The sequence below is a fragment of the Hyla sarda genome, unplaced genomic scaffold (assembly GCF_029499605.1).
Source record: "Hyla sarda isolate aHylSar1 unplaced genomic scaffold, aHylSar1.hap1 scaffold_229, whole genome shotgun sequence".
Classification (NCBI taxonomy): Eukaryota; Metazoa; Chordata; class Amphibia; order Anura; family Hylidae; genus Hyla; species Hyla sarda.
This window is the reverse complement of record NW_026608969.1, coordinates 254554-273654: the sequence shown is the minus strand read 5'-3', so window position 1 is coordinate 273654 and position 19101 is coordinate 254554. Positions and strand designations below refer to the sequence as shown.

Here is a 19101-nt window from a genome sequence, read left to right as displayed (position 1 = left end):
TTTTTTATTCCCATGGCTGATCTCAACATCTTCTGCATTAATGTGAGGAGTATTAGAGCTTGGTTTAGATTCCAGACTGTTCTTACGTTCTTAGATTCCCAGAGGTGTGATGTTTACATGTTGCAGGAATGTGCTTTGTCTGCTTCTAGGTCTTACAACCATCTGGCCAGGCAGTGGCCTCACGGCCCTTCCTACTGGTCTGGTGGGGGCGACAATAGGTCTGCGGGGGTGGCCATCCTGATCAGGGGAGGTAACTTTGCACTTGATTCCGTCCGGGAGCTCGTCTGTGGCAGACTTCTTGTCGCAGACGGTTCCTGGGCGGGTGAGCCCGTGCGGCTCATCAACGTGTACGCCTCCCCTGAGAGGGATGTCCGACTGGAGGTTCTCCAGGCCCTGCGGGCTGAACTCGCCACCACTAGGGCAGTAGTGTTGGGTGGTGACTTCAACTGCCCCATTGAGGTGGACGGGCGCAGTTCTGGCACATCCGCCAACCTGGACGTGACGTCTAAACTGCTGATTGAGATGGTGACGGAGGCATCCTTGCAGGACGTTGTCGGGTCCGTCGGGAACGGCTCCGTAAACTATACGTGGAGCCGCCCCGATGGCTCGCTCCGTTCTCGGATAGACTTCATCTTCACTTCGAGAGCAGTCAGAAAGGTGTCGTACTCTATGGTCCCCTGCTTCTTCTCTGACCACAGGGCCATTCGATTCCGGGGGACTCTGGGCCATGGATTCCCACCTGGCCCAGGCTCCTGGAAGTTGAATTGTGCCCTGTTGGAGCAGAGGGAGGTCATGGAGGAACTTAGGGATGCGTACCTTATATGGCGAAATGACAAATGTCTGTTCAAGTGCATCAGCGACTGGTGGGAATATGTTAAAGTCGAATTCCGTTGTTTCTTTCAGGCAAAAGGCAGACAACAGGCGTGTGCGAAGAAGTGGGACTTGAGGAAACTGCAGCGCGAGCTGCGGTCCCTGCAGGACCTGCTCCAGTGTGGCTGGGACGTCAGGGAGGAGCTGGAGGAGACCAAAAAGAGCTTGAAAAGGCACTTTGAGGAGGAATCCAAGCGAATCGTCTTTCGTTCCAAGGTGGAGAACCTGGAGAAGGGTGAGAAATGTAACTCTTTCTTTTTCAGGAAGCTCCATGCCGGCCACACGCCCCTGACTGAGCTACGAGATGAGACCGGACACATGAGGAGCGGCAAGGAGGAAGTGATGGGGGTCGTCCACGACTTCTACAGCAACCTCTACGCCCCCAAGTCATCCGACCCCGAAGCCGCCGAGAGGTTCCTGTCAGGTGTCACTAACGTTGTTGATCCCGCAGGTGCGGCGGCTATGGACGATCCCTTGACGGTGGGGGAGCTGCTCTCTGCCGCTAAATCCTTTAAGCCCGGCAGGACCCCGGGCAGTGACGGTCTCCCGGCCGAGCTCTACGTAGCGCTGGGTGACCTGACCTGTCCGGACCTGTTGGAGGTGTACGAGGAGATGGTGGTGGGGGGCAGAATGCCTCCGTCGTTGAGGGAAGGGATGATCACGATCTTGTATAAGCGGAAGGGGGAGAGATGTGACCTGAAAAACTGGCGTCCCATCTCTCTCCTGAACGTGGACTACAAGATCCTCGCCAAGGTGCTGGCCAACAGGCTGAAACCTGTCATGGGGCAGATCGTCCATCCGGACCAGACCTGCAGCATTCCTGGCCGCAGGATTGCCGACAGCCTTGCCCTTGTGAGAGACACGGTCCATTACATCCAGGACCGCGGGGGCCGCGCCGCCCTGGTCAGCTTAGATCAGGAGAAGGCGTTCGACCGTGTCTCCCACGCATTCATGGACAGGGTTTTGCGCAGGCTGGGTCTGGGGAAGATGTTTTGCTCTTTTGTTAACGTTATGTATTTTGACATTTACAGCACGGTGTTGGTGAACGGCTGGAAGACTGACCCCTTTTCCATTCTTTCAGGGGTTAGACAAGGCTGCCCTCTTTCACCTCTCCTTTTTGTTTGTGTTATAGAGCTCTTCGCTGAGACTATCCGGCAGAGTGGAGAGATCAGAGGGATCACCGCACCAGGACCAGATCGCCACGAGGTCAAGTGCTCGCTCTACATGGACGACGTGACCGTCTTCTGCGCTGACCAGCGTTCGGTGACTGCACTCGTCCAGACCTGCGAGGACTTCGGCAGAGCTTCGGGGGCAAAAGTCAACTGCGGGAAGTCGGAGGCCATGCTCTTCGGGGAGTGGCACCTGGCTTCTTCCGCCCCCTTCCCCTTTACTATTAAGCCGGACTTCATTCAAATTCTTGGAGTCTGGTTCGGGAAGGAAGGAGCGGCCCTTAAGTCTTGGCAAGACCGACTAGGAAGGATAAACTCAAAGATCGGACTGTGGAGCTCCAGAAAGCTCACGATGGAAGGCAAGGCACTTGTCCTGCGGAGTGAAGTTTTGCCTGTGCTCCAATATACCGCACAGGCCTGGCCTCCCCATACCACCGTTTGCAAGGCCATCACCCGGACAGTATTTGGCTTCGTCTGGGGCAAAATGGACAGAGTCAAGAGGACCGTGATGTACAAGGAACCCCGCAAGGGTGGGAAGGGAATACCCGACATCCCCGCTCTGCTGAGGGCCTCCTTTGCATGTGTCACGGTGCAGCGGACTCTTGTAGAAAAGACTGGCTCAGCGGGCAGGTCCATGTCTCGCTTGCTTCTCATGCCCCTCTGGAGACAGCTGGGCTGGGACAAGTGGGACAGCTCCATCCCTTACAACTGGAACACTCCCTGGTTCTATGGGGATGTTGTCCGGTTTGTGAGGGAGCACCAGCTGGAAGGACTGAAACCAGACCTATGGAAGCCAAAGACAATCCACAAGCTCATCCGAGCTAAGGACTCGACCGAGCTGGTTCCGGGACTCCCCGCAGCCACTGCAGAGACAGTTTGGAACAATGTGGCCTCAAAGCGGCTTACCAATGGACACAAGGACTTGTCGTGGATGGCCGTCATGGGAGGTCTCTCTCTCAGGTCATTCATGCATGCCCGCAACCTGTGCAAGACCCGGTACTGCCCCCGTTGCCCCTACGTGGAGGAAACATCTTTCCACGTGTTTTGGCAGTGCCCCTTTGCACAGGGTCTGTTGGACGCCCTAGAACAGGAACTCAGAGACTCAGTGCCCAGGAGCTGCCTATCGTACCATTCGGTGCTTTACGGCCTGTTCCCTGGGACCCACGACGTGGAGGCCATCCAGGAGGCCTGGCGCCTTATGAACTGTTTTAAGGACGCAGTGTGGCTCTCCAGGAACCGCCTCGTGATCAACAGGGAAAACATGTCCGTCCGGGACTGCCGCAGGTTCATCAAGAACCTGCTTAGAGACTATTCCATCTTGGACAGCTCGGCCGTTGATGAGGAAGAAGAGGAGTGAAGACCCCTCTCCTTCTCCCATGTCTCCCTGAAGATACAGCCCAACAGTTTGGCCCTGTGATCCGCCCCCTCCCTACCCCCACATAGTCGCCCACACCCCTACCCCGATCACAGATTGTATTATTTGGTTTTTGTTTGATCTCTTGTGCTTTTCTATTGCAGGATTGAGCTGAATGTTAGAGTAGCATGGTGTGCGATGTATAGCTTAGGGAACCTTTGCTGTGTATTGTACTATCATGCTTTGTGTGACTGTAATTTATTGTACGACTTGTAATGACTGAACGGAAAATAAAGCTCTTTCAATCAAAAAATCTGTTCTTATCAGTTTAATATCTGATACGTCCCCTATCTGGGGACCATATATTAAATGGATTTTTGAGAACGGGGGCCGATTTCGAAGCTTGCTTCCGTCGCCCTATGCATTGACCCGATATGGCAGTATCTTCGGGTACAGTGCACCACCCCCTTACAGGGTTAAAAAGAAAGATTCCTACTTTCATTGCTACCTGCTTGCTGGCTAGCCAGCTAGCCAGCCCTGTGGGCCTTGCTGCTGCTGCTGCAGCCAAAAAACAAAAGGTGGTGCTGCTGCTGCTTCTGCTGCTTCTGCTTCTGCTTGTGTCTGGCCGCTGTTGGAGCGTCCAGGCACAGGACTTCTGCTGCTGCTGACTAAATGGCCTCCTTAATTGGATCATTTGAGTAGCCAGCACACCTGTGCAGGTAGGGCATGACATGATAGGCAGCTGCCTTGATAGCGGGTGGGTGCTGAATGTTCCTAATTGACAAAATAAGATTAATGCTTATGAAGAAATATAAAATCTCATCCCTTCCCCAATATCGCGCCACACCCCTACCCCTTAATTCCCTGGTTGAACTTGATGGACATATGTCTTTTTTCGACCGTACTAACTATGTAACTATGTAACATAACATGGGGGGGGTCTCCTGGCTGTTCACACAGGTGTGTCATTGCTGTACATTGACCATGCATTGCTTCTGTGGTATTGCAAAGGCAAAGACAAATGCTTCCAGCCATCCATTGCACTAATGGATTGGTCATCAGCTGGCTGTCTATGTCCCGCATCAATATAGACCAAAGTACAGAGGGTTAGGCTATGCTATTGTGCACCTACCTGATGCATCAGAAGGTGCGAGGCCCTTGCTAAATTCTGTGCACAGACTTTGAGATCTATGCTTTAGACTGTATCTAAACCTGCTCCAACATGGACTGACATTCTGGCCTACTTTCAGCCGATGCGACTTGTCTGTCGCTGAACAGTCGCTTTTTATGTATTCAGCACCTATGTATAATGTTGTAAAAATGCTCTAGAAGCTAAAGTCGCAGAAATGTCACACATATTTGGCCTGCAACTTTCTGTGCGACAAATTCAGACAGGAAAAATCAGTATAAATCCTTAGAAAATTATCCCCCAGTGTCTCCATCTGCTGGCGGTATTGAATAAGCATTGCTGCACTGATGGGGTATGCATTAGACGAAAAAAAAGAAGAAAAAGAAGAATAATACGCCCAGAAAAGAGGCGAAAAGGAGAAAAACGTAAAAAAACGTGAAAAAAAAGTAAGAGGAAGAGAAGGGAAAAAAAGGTGGAAATGGGTTTAAAAGTGATTTCGGCGGAGAAATATATATATATATATATATATATATATATATATATATATATATATATATATATACGCGCACACACACACATATATATAAACGTATTCTCCGTTGAGATATTGCAGCCGCTGCTGTGTCCAGGCCCAGGAGCCTTAGCACTGTGCTGTGATGTCACTCAATACCACTGACATCACTAGGTGTAAACAACATCTCTCCTTTGCTGTGTATGTGACTATGGAGCTGTTTGGTGATGTCGTCTATTATGGCCTTCATAGAAGCAACAGGAGATTGTTGCATCCATCTAGAACCCTCAGAACTACAGTGCTATGATGTCACTCACTTCCACAGGCCTTGCAGAGTGTAAACAACAACAACCCAGCTTTGTTGTGTATGTAACCATAGGGATTTGTGATGTCACCTAGAACCTTCACAGCAGCGACAGCTTTATGAGGAGCATCAGCACTGCTCTGCCTGAGCAGAACCATCACCGCCATAGGTTGTCAAATAACCCGGATTTAACCCACACAGGTAAGTCCAATGGGGTGCAGGCATGTCCTCTATGCTTACAGCTTCCCGTGGGTGTTGGTTTGATACCGTTTGGGGACAGCCAAGGAGGCATCTGCAGGCAACAAAGGTAGGTGTGTGCTTGTGTGTGTGTTTCCTATGCAGATCCTAAGCCCAGTGTCACATGCAAGTAGGAGGAGTAAGAAGGGTTCCTGGCAAATCCGGGTTATGGATTGCATTTAAAAAGGCCCCGTGGGAGTGCAATGGGCCCCTGTCTTGCTGCTTAGCAATAATGGTATGGGTTTAGGTTCTGCTGTGTGTACTGGTGGTTGACTGCCCCCCAGCCCAGAGTGTGCATGGAAAATTGTCTGGCAGCCTCCCTGACAGCAAGCAGTGATAGTGCCCATGAAGGGGACCTTGTTGGGCCCGCCCCTTTCACGGTTATCGCTTCTCGGCCTTTTGGCTAAGATCAAGTGTAGTATCTGTTCTTATCAGTTTAATATCTGATACGTCCCCTATCTGGGGACCATATATTAAATGGATTTTTGAGAACGGGGGCCGATTTCGAAGCTTGCTTCCGTCGCCCTATGCATTGACCCGATATGGCAGTATCTTCGGGTACAGTGCACCACCCCCTTACAGGGTTAAAAAGAAAGATTCCTACTTTCATTGCTACCTGCTTGCTGGCTAGCCAGCTAGCCAGCCCTGTGGGCCTTGCTGCTGCTGCAGCCAAAAAACAAAAGGTGGTGCTGCTGCTGCTTCTGCTGCTTCTGCTTCTGCTTGTGTCTGGCCGCTGTTGGAGCGTCCAGGCACGGGACTTCTGCTGCTGCTGACTAAATGGCCTCCTTAATTGGATCATTTGAGTAGCCAGCACACCTGTGCAGGTAGGGCATGACATGATAGGCAGCTGCCTTGATAGCGGGTGGGTGCTGAATGTTCCTAATTGACAAAATAAGATTAATGCTTATGAAGAAATATAAAATCTCATCCCTTCCCCAATATCGCGCCACACCCCTACCCCTTAATTCCCTGGTTGAACTTGATGGACATATGTCTTTTTTCGACCGTACTAACTATGTAACTATGTAACATAACATGGGGGGGGGGGTCTCCTGGCTGTTCACACAGGTGTGTCATTGCTGTACATTGACCATGCATTGCTTCTGTGGTATTGCAAAGGCAAAGACAAATGCTTCCAGCCATCCATTGCACTAATGGATTGGTCATCAGCTGGCTGTCTATGTCCCGCATCAATATAGACCAAAGTACAGAGGGTTAGGCTATGCTATTGTGCACCTACCTGATGCATCAGAAGGTGCGAGGCCCTTGCTAAATTCTGTGCACAGACTTTGAGATCTATGCTTTAGACTGTATCTAAACCTGCTCCAACATGGACTGACATTCTGGCCTACTTTCAGCCGATGCGACTTGTCTGTCGCTGAACAGTCGCTTTTTATGTATTCAGCACCTATGTATAATGTTGTAAAAATGCTCTAGAAGCTAAAGTCGCAGAAATGTCACACATATTTGGCCTGCAACTTTCTGTGCGACAAATTCAGACAGGAAAAATCAGTATAAATCCTTAGAAAATTATCCCCCAGTGTCTCCATCTGCTGGCGGTATTGAATAAGCATTGCTGCACTGATGGGGTATGCATTAGACGAAAAAAAAGAAGAAAAAGAAGAAGAATACGCCCAGAAAAGAGGCGAAAAGGAGAAAAACGTAAAAAAACGTGAAAAAAAAGTAAGAGGAAGAGAAGGGAAAAAAAGGTGGAAATGGGTTTAAAAGTGATTTCGGCGGAGAATATATATATATATATATATATATATATATATATATATATACGCGCACACACACACATATATATAAACGTATTCTCCGTTGAGATATTGCAGCCGCTGCTGTGTCCAGGCCCAGGAGCCTTAGCACTGTGCTGTGATTTCACTCAATACCACTGACATCACTAGGTGTAAACAACATCTCTCCTTTGCTGTGTATGTGACTATGGAGCTGTTTGGTGATGTCGTCTATTATGGCCTTCATAGAAGCAACAGGAGATTGTTGCATCCATCTAGAACCCTCAGAACTACAGTGCTATGATGTCACTCACTTCCACAGGCCTTGCAGAGTGTAAACAACAACAACCCAGCTTTGTTGTGTATGTAACCATAGGGATTTGTGATGTCACCTAGAACCTTCACAGCAGCGACAGCTTTATGAGGAGCATCAGCACTGCTCTGCCTGAGCAGAACCATCACCGCCATAGGTTGTCAAATAACCCGGATTTAACCCACACAGGTAAGTCCAATGGGGTGCAGGCATGTCCTCTATGCTTACAGCTTCCCGTGGGTGTTGGTTTGGTACCGTTTGGGGACAGCCAAGGAGGCATCTGCAGGCAACAAAGGTAGGTGTGTGCTTGTGTGTGTGTTTCCTATGCAGATCCTAAGCCCAGTGTCACATGCAAGTAGGAGGAGTAAGAAGGGTTCCTGGCAAATCCGGGTTATGGATTGCATTTAAAAAGGCCCCGTGGGAGTGCAATGGGCCCCTGTCTTGCTGCTTAGCAATAATGGTATGGGTTTAGGTTCTGCTGTGTGTACTGGTGGTTGACTGCCCCCCAGCCCAGAGTGTGCATGGAAAATTGTCTGGCAGCCTCCCTGACAGCAAGCAGTGATAGTGCCCATGAAGGGGACCTTGTTGGGCCCGCCCCTTTCACGGTTATCGCTTCTCGGCCTTTTGGCTAAGATCAAGTGTAGTATCTGTTCTTATCAGTTTTTCATGCCGGTGGACAGTAACGCCGGTATGGGGCTGGTGGGGATGGGTGCTGCATGGAGGATGCAGGTGTACCAGGGCTTTCCGGGGCTGGTTCTGAGGAATCAGCTCGACGGCTGCCCCGATGTGACCTGTTCCCTCCGGGTCTCGCCATGAGGCTGAGAGGGTCTAGAGCCGAGGTACTTTGTGCCTCGGGGAGTGGTGACCCCGAGGTGCCGAAACTCACTGGGAGAATAGGCTCACTGAGTTGAAGCACGGGCACCATAATCTCTTCACCTTGTGGCACTCACCTCTTGATTCCCGGCCTTCTGGCTAGGATCAGAGAAATTTTTATAGATCCGGCCGGATGTCCGGGCAGTATATCTGCACACATTCACTTATTTATTTCTTTTTTGTCTCACTGTGTCACTTTTTGCGTGTTGTGTGTTCACAGGATTTGTCAGGATGCGGTAGCCCTTCTGGGTGTCCCTCCTGGCGGTCTAGGGGAGGTGTGTGTGGCCATTAGGTTCCGCACCTCCCTGCAAACACCCCGGGTACTCCTGCTTTGGCAGGGTACCTACCGTAATCGGCTCTGCGGGCAGATACCTTGGCTAACGCCAAGGGGGATGCCGGGAGCATTTGTGGTCCCCTAGTAGCTTCGGCGAAAAGGGACATCGAACCTGGAACCTCGCAGGTACCTTTTGGTCCGGAGGCGAAGGGTAAGGTTTGTTGGGGGGCCTCTCTCCTATCGGAGAAGGGCTTGCGATAGACCGCATCCTTTGTGCACGTTTTTTTAGTGTAACACGTTTGCACTTTTTCTTGCACTTTGGGTGAATCGAAAGCACGTTCCTCGGCTTTAAAAAAAAAAAAAAAAAAAAAAAAAAAAATCTGTTCTTATCAGTTTAATATCTGATACGTCCCCTATCTGGGGACCATATATTAAATGGATTTTTGAGAACGGGGGCCGATTTCGAAGCTTGCTTCCGTCGCCCTATGCATTGACCCGATATGGCAGTATCTTCGGGTACAGTGCACCACCCCCTTACAGGGATAAAAAGAAAGATTCCTACTTTCATTGCTACCTGCTTGCTGGCTAGCCAGCTAGCCAGCCCTGTGGGCCTTGCTGCTGCTGCTGCAGCCAAAAAACAAAAGGTGGTGCTGCTGCTGCTTCTGCTGCTTCTGCTTCTGCTTGTGTCTGGCCGCTGTTGGAGCGTCCAGGCACAGGACTTCTGCTGCTGCTGACTAAATGGCCTCCTTAATTGGATCATTTGAGTAGCCAGCACACCTGTGCAGGTAGGGCATGACATGATAGGCAGCTGCCTTGATAGCGGGTGGGTGCTGAATGTTCCTAATTGACAAAATAAGATTAACCCCTTCCCGCTATTGGACGTATGCATACGTCCAGGCGAATTACACGTTCGCGCAAATGGACGTATGCATACGTCCAAGCGATCTCCTGCTCTGCCGCGGGCAGCGCAGGAGATCGCGGGTGGGACTCAGCTGTCAATCACAGCCGGAGTCCCACTGCAGCTGCCGGGGCCGCGATCGCGCCGGTCCCGGCAGCATTAACCCCATAGATGCCGTGATCAGTCTGATCACGGCATCTATGGTGTTTGCAGGGGGAGCGCTCTCCCCCTGCCCATCAATCGCGGCGCCGCGATAAAATAAGGGGGATCGGGGGTGTCCAAGACACCCTCGATCCCCCTTGAAGAGATAGGAGTGAGGTGGCAGGGTTGCCACCCCTCCTATCCCTGCTATTGATCGGCGGAGCGGCCGACCAATAGCAGACTGGGGGCGGGGGGGTTAAAGTTCGGTTCCCCGCGCTATGCCCGCCCATCGGTGTCCGGGCACAGCGGGGGGGGGAACCGTGCAGTAGCGGCGGCGGCGGCGATCACTTACCCGGCGGCGGCGGCGGCTGTGATCACGGCGGCGGTGGAGGTGAGTATGGCGCCGCGTGTGCAGAGTCTGTTGCCTAGCAACATCTGCAGGGCGACAGTTTAGAGAGTGGTCTCTAAACTGTCGCCCTCCAGATGTTGCAAAACTACAACTCCCACTATGCCTTGACAGCTGTTTGCTGTGTTGGCATGCTGGGAGTTGTAGTTTTGCAAGATTTAGAGGGGTTCAGGCTAGAGATCACTGACAGTGGTCTCTAAACTGTAGCCCTCCAGATATTACAAAACTACAACTCCCAGCATGCTCAGACAGCAGTTTGCTGTCTTAGCATGCTGAGATTTGTAGTTTTGCAACATCTGGAGGGCCACAGTTTAGAGACCACTGTCAGTGATCTCCAGCCTGAACCCCTCTAAATCTTGCAAAACTACAACTCCCAGCATTCAGGAACAGCAAATGGCTGTCTCGGCATGCTGGGAGTTATACTTGCGTGCATCCAGCTGTTGCATAACTACATCTCCCAGCATTCTCTTTGGCAATCAGTACATGCTGAGAGTTGTAGTTCTGCAACAGCTGGAGGCACACTGGTTGGGAAATACCGAGTTAGGTAATAGGTTCTATTACCCAACTCAGTATTTTCCAGTGTGCCTCCAGCTGTTGCAAAACTACAACTCCCAGCATGCACGTTCTGTCAGTGCATGCTGGGAGTTGTAGTTTTGCCCCCCCCCCCCCCCCCTCCCATGTGAATGTACAGGTTACATTCACACTGGCGGCGGATTACAGTGAGTTCCCTGCTTCAGGTTTGAGCTGCAGCAGCCGCAGCTCAAACTCCTAGCGGGAGACTCAGTGTAATCCGCCGTCAGTGTGAATGTAACCTAAAAACACTACACTTACATAAAATAAAGAGTAAAACACTACATATACACACGTACACTGCCCCCCCCCCACCACCACCCCTTCCCCCCCAATAAAAATGAAAAACGTATCCTACAGCAGTGTTTCCAAAACGGAACCTCCAGCTGTTGCAAAACAAAAACTCCCAGCATTTCCGGACAGCCATTGACTGTCCAAGCATGCTGGGAGTTTAGCAACAGCTGGAGGCACCCTGTTTGGGAATCACTGGCTTAGAATACCCCTATGTCCACCCCTATGCAAATCCCTAATTTGGGCCTCAAATGCACATGGCGCTCTCACTTTGGAGCCCTGGCGTATTTCAAGGCAACAGTTTAGGGCCACATATGGGGTATCGCCGTACTCGGGAGAAATTGCCTAACAAATTTTGGGGGGCTTTTTCTCCTTTTACCCCTTATGAAAAGGTAAAGTTGGGGTCTACACCAGCATGTTAGTGTAAAAAAAAAAAACATTTTTGTACACTAACATACTGGTGTTGCCCCATACTTTAAAATTTCACAAGCGGTAAAAGAAAAAAAGCCTCCAAAGTTTGTAACGCAATTTCTCCTGAGGACGGAGATACCCCATATGTGGGCGCAAAGTGTTCTGGGGACGCACAACAAGGCTCAGAAGGGAGAGTGCACCATGTAAATTTGAGGTCTAAATTGGTGATTTGCACAGGGGTGGCTGATTTTACAGTGGTTCTGACATAAGTGCAAAACAATAAATACCCACATGTGACCCCATTTTGGAAACTACACCCCTCACGGAATGTAACAAGGGGTACAGTGAGCATTTACACCCCACAGGTGTCTGACAGATCTTTGAAACAGGGGTCTGTGAAAATGAAAAATAAAATTTTTAATTTACACAGCCCACTGTTCCAAAGATACGTCAAATGCCAGTGGGGTGTAAATTCTCCCTGCACCCCTTATTACCTTCCGTGAGGGGTGTAGTTTTAAAAATGGGGTCACATGTGGGGGGTCCACTGTTCTGGCACCACGGGGGGCTTTGGAAATGCACATGGCCAAATTCTCTCTCCAAAAGCTCAATGATGCTCCTTCTCTTCTGAGCATTGTAGTTCGCCCCCAGTGCACTTCACGTCCACTTATTGGGTATTTCCATACTCAGAAGAGATGGGGTTACAAATTTTGGGGGGTATTTTCTGCTATTATCCCTTGTAAAAATGTAAAATTTGGGGGAAAACAAGCATTTTAGTGTAAAAAAAATATTTTTTTTTTACATATGCAAAAGTCGTGAAACACCTGTGGGGTATTAAGGTTCACTTTACCCCTTGTTACGTTCCCCAAGGGGTCTAGTTTCCAAAATGGTATGCCATGTGTTTTTTTTTTCTGTCCTGGCACCATAGGTGCTTCCTAAACGCGGCATGCCCCCAGAGCAAAATTTGCTTCCAAAAAGCCAAATGTGACTCCTTCTCTTCTGAGACCTGTAGTGCGCCAGCAGAGCACTTTTCATCCCCATATTGGGTGTCTTCTGAATCGGGAGAAATTGGGCTTCAAATGTTGGGGGGTATTTTCTGCTATTACCTTTTTTAAAAATGTTACATTTTTGCTAAATCAAGCATTTTTGGTAAAAAAAAATTATTTTTTTTACATATGCAAAAGTCGTGAAACACCTGTGGGGTATTAAGGTTCACTTTATTCCTTGTTACGTTCCTCAAGGAGTCTAGTTTCCAAAATGGTATGCCATGTCGTTTTTTTTTGCTGTCCTGGCACCATAGGGGCTTCCTAAATGCGACATGCCCCCCGAGCAAAATTTGCTCTCAAAAAGCCAAATATGACTCCTTCTCTTCTGAGCATTGTAGTTCGCCCGTAATGCACTTCAGGTCAACTTATGGGGTACCTCCATACTCAGAAGAGATGGGGTTACAAATTTTGGGGGGTATTTTCTGCTATTAACCCTTGCAAAAATGTGAAATTTGGGGGGAAACACACATTTTAGTGAAATTTTTTTTTTTTTTTTTTACATATGCAAAAGTCATGAAACACCTGTGGGGTATTAAGGCTCACTTAATTCCTTTTTACGTTCCTCAAGGGGTCTAGTTTCCAAAATGGTATGCCATGTTTTTTTTATTTGCTGTTTTGGCACCATAGGGGCTTCCTAAATGCAACATGCCCCCAAAAAACCATTTCAGAAAAACGTACTCTCCAAAATCCCCTTGTCGCTCCTTCGCTTCTGAGCCCTCTACTGCGCCCGCCGAACACTTTACATAGACATATGAGGTATGTGCTTACTCGAGAGAAATTGGGCTACAAATTCAAGTATAAATTTTATCCTTTTACCCCTTGTAAAAATTCAAAAATTGGGTCTACAAGAACATGCAAGTGTAAAAAATGAAGATTTTGAATTTTCTCCTTCACTTTGCTGCTTTTACCGTGAAACACCTAAAGGGTTAAAACACTTACTGAATGTCATTTTGAATACTTTGGGGGGTGCAGTTTTTGTAATGGGGTCATTTATGGGGTATTTCTAATATGAAGACCCTTCAAATCCACTTCAAACCTGAACTGGTCCATGAAAAATAGCGAGTTTGAAAATTTTGTGAAAAATTGTAAAATTGCTGCTGAACTTTGAAGCCCTCTGGTGTCTTCCAAAAGTAAAAACATGTCAATTTTATGATTAAAATATAAAGTAGACATATTGTATATGTGAATCCAAAAAAAATAATATTTGGAATATCAATTTTCCTTACAAACAGAGAGCTTCAAAGTTAGAAAAATGCAAAATTTTCAATTTTTTCATCAAATTTTGGGATTTTTCACCAAGAAAGGATGCAAGTTACCACAAAAATTTACCACTATGTTAAAGTAGAATATGTCACGAAAAAACAATCTCGGAATCAGATTGATAAGTAAAAGCATTCCAGAGTTATTAATGTTTAAAGTGACAGTGGTCAGATGTGCAAAAAAGGGCTGCGTCCTAGAGGTGAAAATGGGCTGTGTCCTTAAGGGGTTAATGCTTATGAAGAAATATAAAATCTCATCCCTTCCCCAATATCGCGCCACACCCCTACCCCTTAATTCCCTGGTTGAACTTGATGGACATATGTCTTTTTTCGACCGTACTAACTATGTAACTATGTAACATAACATGGGGGGGGGGTCTCCTGGCTGTTCACACAGGTGTGTCATTGCTGTACATTGACCATGCATTGCTTCTGTGGTATTGCAAAGGCAAAGACAAATGCTTCCAGCCATCCATTGCACTAATGGATTGGTCATCAGCTGGCTGTCTATGTCCCGCATCAATATAGACCAAAGTACAGAGGGTTAGGCTATGCTATTGTGCACCTACCTGATGCATCAGAAGGTGCGAGGCCCTTGCTAAATTCTGTGCACAGACTTTGAGATCTATACTTTAGACTGTATCTAAACCTGCTCCAACATGGACTGACATTCTGGCCTACTTTCAGCCGATGCGACTTGTCTGTCGCTGAACAGTCGCTTTTTATGTATTCAGCACCTATGTATAATGTTGTAAAAATGCTCTAGAAGCTAAAGTCGCAGAAATGTCACACATATTTGGCCTGCAACTTTCTGTGCGACAAATTCAGACAGGAAAAATCAGTATAAATCCTTAGAAAATTATCCCCCAGTGTCTCCATCTGCTGGCGGTATTGAATAAGCATTGCTGCACTGATGGGGTATGCATTAGACGAAAAAAAAGAAGAATAATACGCCCAGAAAAGAGGCGAAAAGGAGAAAAACGTAAAAAAACGTGAAAAAAAAGTAAGAGGAAGAGAAGGGAAAAAAAGGTGGAAATGGGTTTAAAAGTGATTTCGGCGGAGAAATATATATATATATATATATATATATATATATTTATATACGCGCACACACACACATATATATAAACGTATTCTCCGTTGAGATATTGCAGCCGCTGCTGTGTCCAGGCCCAGGAGCCTTAGCACTGTGCTGTGATGTCACTCAATACCACTGACATCACTAGGTGTAAACAACATCTCTCCTTTGCTGTGTATGTGACTATGGAGCTGTTTGGTGATGTCGTCTATTATGGCCTTCATAGAAGCAACAGGAGATTGTTGCATCCATCTAGAACCCTCAGAACTACAGTGCTATGATGTCACTCACTTCCACAGGCCTTGCAGAGTGTAAACAACAACAACCCAGCTTTGTTGTGTATGTAACCATAGGGATTTGTGATGTCACCTAGAACCTTCACAGCAGCGACAGCTTTATGAGGAGCATCAGCACTGCTCTGCCTGAGCAGAACCATCACCGCCATAGGTTGTCAAATAACCCGGGTTTAACCCACACAGGTAAGTCTAATGGGGTGCAGGCATGTCCTCTATGCTTACAGCTTCCCGTGGGTGTTGGTTTGATACCGTTTGGGGACAGCCAAGGAGGCATCTGCAGGCAACAAAGGTAGGTGTGTGCTTGTGTGTGTGTTTCCTATGCAGATCCTAAGCCCAGTGTCACATGCAAGTAGGAGGAGTAAGAAGGGTTCCTGGCAAATCCGGGTTATGGATTGCATTTAAAAAGGCCCCGTGGGAGTGCAATGGGCCCCTGTCTTGCTGCTTAGCAATAATGGTATGGGTTTAGGTTCTGCTGTGTGTACTGGTGGTTGACTGCCCCCCAGCCCAGAGTGTGCATGGAAAATTGTCTGGCAGCCTCCCTGACAGCAAGCAGTGATAGTGCCCATGAAGGGCACCTTGTTGGGCCCGCCCCTTTCACGGTTATCGCTTCTCGGCCTTTTGGCTAAGATCAAGTGTAGTTCTGCTCACTTGGTCTGGCCAGAGGGTGTCTGGGGTACCCGGCTCCTTTGCCTGGGGGGATCGTCCTTCTTAACGGAGGGACTTCACCCCCCTGCTGCTATTAGGGAGCCGGCTTAGTCCCCAGACAACGGGGAGCGATCACCACCACCTACCTGCTTACAGTGGGGGAGGTGTTTATCCTGATGGACATGGCTGGATCAAGTGGAGCATCATCAGAAGGCATCCCTGAGTATGCTAAGCTCAGAAATGGAGTTCGGATTTCCTTATTGGATACCTGCAAGAGAGGAAAAGGATTATGTTTCGTGGTCGAGGAGATCTTATTCAAGTTGCTGGAAATTAAGAAGGAACAAATCCTGTCTATGCTTGAATTCCCAAGAAATGGACACTACGATGTTATATTGGCTTCTGAAGAGGACTTTAATTTTTTTTGCAGCAAGTACCAGCAAAAGAAGGCCAATCCAGTTTTGGAGGGTGTGGAGGTGACCCCGCATTTTCCGAACCAGGAGAAAATATTGACGGTAAGGATGTATAGTCCATATATACTGGAAAAAGACATTGAGACTTTTCTTTCTAGATTCTGTGACAATATTCTGTCAAAGGGAAAAGTCCTGAACCAATATGGCCTATGGACTACAAAATGGAAATTTAAAGTTAAATTTAAAAAGGAACCTGACGGTAAAGTGATTTATCCACCTGGGCGATTCAAAATTGGATCGGTCAATGGTGACTTGTTCTATTCAGGGATGGAGGAATTTTGCCGTAAATGTAAACAATACGGGCACGGGAAAGACCTATGTACTCACTCATGGTGCTATAAGTGCCAGGAGGGAGGTCATGAAGCAGACACCTGCAACAACAACAAAAAAAAGAAGTGTCATCTGTGCGGTGAGGAAGATCACCTGGTAAATGTATGTCCCAAGAAACAAACAACAAAAAAGGAAACAGCTAAAAGGAGTAGGGAAGAAGAAGAAATTGGAGAACCTGAGTTGGAGGAAGTTCCAGCCAGAAAAGTGGCTGAAGAAAAGAAAAAGAAAGAAGAGGTTTATGTACCAATGGAATTTGGAGGTGTTTTGGATGGCATGTTGGAAAATATGCCAAAAAAGGAAAGAAGACCATTTGATATGGATTTAATGGAATTAAGGTCGAAATATGAAAATCGGTACGAGGAAGCTAGAGACAAAGTGTATTTTTCATTTCAAGCTGATATGGACAGATTTTTGGACACTTATAAAGTTCCATCTTGGTTGGGACTTCCAGTAAAAAGACAGATGATAAGAGGAACGATAAACCGTGGAATGATAGATTTCCTAATGGTATATGCCTGGAGAAATGGAATGTCTCTCTGATTAATTACTGGTGAAAGCAATGTTTGTTTGTTATTGTAAATGTGTATGTTTTTTTTTTTCTGGTTAAATCTTTTTTATTGATTTTATTTTGTGGTCATTAGTGTTAAGAAGAAATAAAAAATGGGTTACCTGATGATGAGCAACAATCGAGTTCAAATAAGATCTTGGAACTCTGATTGAGTTTCTGAGGGCTAACTTAATCTGTTCTTATCAGTTTAATATCTGATACGTCCCCTATCTGGGGACCATATATTAAATGGATTTTTGAGAACGGGGGCCGATTTCGAAGCTTGCTTCCGTCGCCCTATGCATTGACCCGATATGGCAGTATCTTCGGGTACAGTGCACCACCCCCTTACAGGGTTAAAAAGAAAGATTCCTACTTTCATTGCTACCTGCTTGCTGGCTAGCCAGCTAGCCAGCCCTGTGGGCCTTGCTGCTGCTGCAGCCAAAAAACAAAAGGTGGTGCTGCTGCTGCTTCTGCTGCTTCTGCTTCTGCTTGTGTCTGGCCGCTGTTGGAGCGTCCAGGCACAGGACTTCTGCTGCTGCTGACTAAATGGCCTCCTTAATTGGATCATTTGAGTAGCCAGCACACCTGTGCAGGTAGGGCATGACATGATAGGCAGCTGCCTTGATAGTGGGTGGGTGCTGAATGTTCCTAATTGACAAAATAAGATTAATGCTTATGAAGAAATATAAAATCTCATCCCTTCCCCAATATCGCGCCACACCCCTACCCCTTAATTCCCTGGTTGAACTTGATGGACATATGTCTTTTTTCGACCGTACTAACTATGTAACTATGTAACATAACATGGGGGGGGGGGGGGTCTCCTGGCTGTTCACACAGGTGTGTCATTGCTGTACATTGACCATGCATTGCTTCTGTGGTATTGCAAAGGCAAAGACAAATGCTTCCAGCCATCCATTGCACTAATGGATTGGTCATCAGCTGGCTGTCTATGTCCCGCATCAATATAGACCAAAGTACAGAGGGTTAGGCTATGCTATTGTGCACCTACCTGATGCATCAGAAGGTGCGAGGCCCTTGCTAAATTCTGTGCACAGACTTTGAGATCTATACTTTAGACTGTATCTAAACCTGCTCCAACATGGACTGACATTCTGGCCTACTTTCAGCCGATGCGACTTGTCTGTCGCTGAACAGTCGCTTTTTATGTATTCAGCACCTATGTATAATGTTGTAAAAATGCTCTAGAAGCTAAAGTCGCAGAAATGTCACACATATTTGGCCTGCAACTTTCTGTGCGACAAATTCAGACAGGAAAAATCAGTATAAATCCTTAGAAAATTATCCCCCAGTGTCTCCATCTGCTGGCGGTATTGAATAAGCATTGCTGCACTGATGGGGTATGCATTTGACGAAAAAAAAGAAGAAAAAGAAGAATAATACGCCCAGAAAAGAGGCGAAAAGGAGAAAAACGTAAAAAAACGTGAAAAAAAAGTAAGAGGAAGAGAAGGGAAAAAAAGGTGGAAATGGGTTTAAAAGTGATTTCGGCGGAGAAATATATATATATATATATATATATATATATATATATATACGCGCACACACACACATATATATAAACGTATTCTCCGTTGAGATATTGCAGCCGCTGCTGTGTCCAGGCCCAGGAGCCTTAGCACTGTGCTGTGATGTCACTCAATACCACTGACATCACTAGGTGTAAACAACATCTCTCCTTTGCTGTGTATGTGACTATGGAGCTGTTTGGTGATGTCGTCTATTATGGCCTTCATAGAAGCAACAGGAGGTTGTTGCATCCATCTAGAACCCTCAGAACTACAGTGCTATGATGTCACTCACTTCCACAGGCCTTGCAGAGTGTAAACAACAACAACCCAGCTTTGTTGTGTATGTAACCATAGGGATTTGTGATGTCACCTAGAACCTTCACAGCAGCGACAGCTTTATGAGGAGCATCAGCA

The 19101-nt window shown here is 47.3% G+C and overlaps 4 non-coding genes and 1 pseudogene across 4 annotated transcripts; all 5 read left to right on the top strand.

Moving 5' to 3' along the window:
* Window positions 1–3685: 3685 nt before the first annotated feature.
* On the top strand, window positions 3686–3859 carry LOC130321889 (U2 spliceosomal RNA; annotated as a pseudogene).
* Window positions 3860–5957: 2098 nt separating this feature from the next.
* Window positions 5958–6148, top strand: LOC130321969 (U2 spliceosomal RNA). Its single transcript, XR_008867583.1, has one exon. It is a non-coding gene; the product is annotated as a U2 spliceosomal RNA (small nuclear RNA).
* Window positions 6149–8231: 2083 nt separating this feature from the next.
* LOC130321926 (U2 spliceosomal RNA) lies at window positions 8232–8419 on the top strand. The gene has a single exon (XR_008867554.1). It is a non-coding gene; the product is annotated as a U2 spliceosomal RNA (small nuclear RNA).
* Window positions 8420–9111: 692 nt separating this feature from the next.
* Window positions 9112–9302, top strand: LOC130321911 (U2 spliceosomal RNA). The gene has a single exon (XR_008867548.1). It is a non-coding gene; the product is annotated as a U2 spliceosomal RNA (small nuclear RNA).
* Window positions 9303–17304: 8002 nt separating this feature from the next.
* On the top strand, window positions 17305–17501 carry LOC130321904 (U2 spliceosomal RNA). Its single transcript, XR_008867544.1, has one exon. It is a non-coding gene; the product is annotated as a U2 spliceosomal RNA (small nuclear RNA).
* The last annotated feature ends 1600 nt before the right edge of the window (window positions 17502–19101 follow it).